The sequence below is a fragment of the Olea europaea genome, chromosome 4, assembly GCF_002742605.1.
Source record: "Olea europaea var. sylvestris chromosome 4, O_europaea_v1, whole genome shotgun sequence".
Lineage (NCBI taxonomy): Eukaryota > Viridiplantae > Streptophyta > Magnoliopsida > Lamiales > Oleaceae > Olea > Olea europaea.
The window spans coordinates 17,988,299-17,991,345 of NC_036240.1; positions in this window are offsets into that span (position 1 = coordinate 17,988,299).

Here is a 3,047-nt window from a genome sequence, read left to right on the forward strand (position 1 = left end):
CATCACTTGTTTCACTTGCTTTGCTCTTGATCGCGTCATCGATCCGCCTTCGATTATCAATGAGTCTCGTTCCACACTTGCCTTCATCTAGGTCGGCTCTTGGATCACATCAAAGTCCAAAGAAGGTGATGTTAACAAGCCGAAGACCAAGTTCCATGTTGGGCATGGAGGACGAAACAAGTTGGATCAGTGTGATTCAAGCAGCAGACGAAGGACGTGGGTAGTAGAACTATGCCACTGTATAAAAGGGTAGGCATGCAATCGTATGTGTCTAAACTAAAAATTCGATCAGGACTTCGAAATCTTCTATGTGACCGCATAGATTATAACTATGCGGCCACATAGTATATTTGTGGTTGGTTTTTTCAAATTTCAACGAAGTCTTCTAATTATGTTAAAACTCTAATTTTTTATAACTTCTATAAGGGTTTTATGGGTTTCCTATAAATAGGATCCATTATTCTACAATCTAAACGAATTTGATTCATATCAATTAGAGAGATTATTTGTAAGAATATTTTGCTTTCAATTCCTTGTTCTTCATTGAACTAAATTCCGAACTTATCAAAAATTATTTTCTTGTGGCGTTCAAACAATTTGGGTGAGATCCTTGAATCTTGTGATCAAGGGATCAATATATTGTCGGCGATTGTGTCAGTGAATTGTTTCAATATTTTTTGTGTCAAACTCAGAACTTTGATTTCTTGGCTTTCTTAGGTTCTGATTCAATCTTGTGTGGGTTTCACAACTACTACGTGGGTTTATCACATGGATTGTGAATTATATGTTGAGATTTGTTGGAAAGTATTTGTTATAACATATGGGCCACGATAGATAGGTGAAAAATTGGTCATTCTATATTGAATACTGCATTGCACTTTAAGGTGTTTGATAAACATCCTCAACCAAAAATCTCTCATCCAATTCTTCTAATTGCTAGGAGTTGTTACCACAATTAGTTTAGGAATACTTTTCTCCTCCACAAACACCCATATTATGAGGAGAAATCATGTTTAACACATTGCATTACATTTCAGTTTAACACACATGTTTCCTCTTTTGCTAAATGACTATAGAAATTGTGTCAATTGTGTGGTCTTACTTTTGTAAGATAACTACATATCAACAATGCCTTCAAGAGCTTTATCCACAAGAAAAGGCAAAGAGATAGCCGAGCCATATAATACAGGAAAAAGGGCCGGTTCAAACCACACCCATATAAAGTATATATATCAGAAGAGGCCGAACAATGAGCATCATTAATAGATAAGCTCCTCTTTTGGGAAGGGAAGTCAATTTGGAAGGTATATGAAATTTTGGCATTCCCGCAATCATAAGGGGATTGGCTTGGATAAAATTATGCGCCAAACCTTACAAAATATAAGGTGGTGGTCAAGGAATTCATGTCAAACTTTAATGCAAACATCACTGATAAGCAAAGTGAGCATAATCATGAGACTTATGTGTGGGCGTGTGGGTCCCTTTTAGCCTAGAGATTATCAAAGACTTTCACAATGCTGAAGAGGGATCCGATCCACCAGAAATTACAGATTGGGAAGAAGCAGCTCAATTCGTCTACCCTTTGGACAAGCAAAAGCCGTGGCAAAAAGAGTACTATTGTACAACCCGGTGAAATGAAGCATGAGATGTGGTTCTTTCATCATGTCCTTCCAACTAACATAGCTCCAGCATTGCATATAACTGAAATTTACCAAGCTAGGATGACTATGTTGTGTCGGGTTGCCATGGGACACGAATTATGGGGCTCACATCTTTAACACAATTAGAGATATTGCCCTACATATAGGAAATCGAACTAAGTTTCTTTTCCCAACTCTCATTAACACAATTAGAGCTCGAGTACAAATGATGCCATCGGAGGCTGAAAAGAAATCTGCACTAGTCTTTCCCCTAACAACAATTAGAAGGTCAGATTCGCAAGTCATAAGATACAAGAATGAGGCATTAAGGAATGCAGAAGAAAAATCTGAAGAAGAGGATGAAGAAAAGCACGTTCAGTATGAAGAAGAAGCTCATGTTCGTACTCCAGAAATATTCCTACAATGAACTGGTCATCGAGAAGCGATCAATCACAGTAGAGCAATTAAATAGTTGCAGGATGGACAGGAAGCTATGAATGCCACTCTTAGTACCATGAATGCTATCATGAGCACTATGGACGAACGACCGCAGCTCGAACATGAGGAAATATTGATGCTCTTACGATGCCTCAACCACCAATAAAAAGGCCAGCTAACTTGCAATTCAATTACACGGAAGTCTAGTAAAAGCTTTCCTCTTTACTTTTATTGTTTACATTGGGGACAATGTAAAATTTTAGTTTGGGTTGGAATATGCTATTTGCTTTCTTGGTTTTCTTATAACATAGTCTGTATCATGCATGAGAGTCCAGCTACTACATTGTCTTAAAAAATAATATTAATAACGATAAGAATAATAATAATAATAATAATAATAATAATAATAATAATAATAATAATAATAATAATAATAATAATAATAAATTTGCATGATTGTGCGTTTACTTAATTTGAACAAAGTAACTCCTATCCCATGATGATATTGTGCAATACTTGAGCAAAATTTGGATAGGTTCGTGTGGACACTTGAATTTTTAATTATTTGTGAATTCCATTATTTTATATTTAGTTTTTGAACAATTCGAACACATACTTATTCTTTTCCTCTTTTTATTTATTTATTTTTATTTTTTAAGATCCAAGTGTCCACCTTACAGCGACTAATTTTGGGGTCTACGATCCAACCCCTCTTCACGCAGACCAGGCAAACCACGGGTTGTGCCCCAAACTGGTCAGGGTCCAAGAGCCCCCCCCAACTGAATTGCCAAAGTGCCAAGCGAGTCAAACCCATGTATGCGCATTGCCTTCCAAGGAACTCCAGCCTTCTAAGAAATATCCTGCCTTCCAAGAGCCCCATGAATCGAACTCGCGACCTCTGAACTGCTCGCCTTGAAGAAATCTGTCTTTTGCCAGTTGGGATGTGCGGGGGGGGGGGGGGGGGGGGGC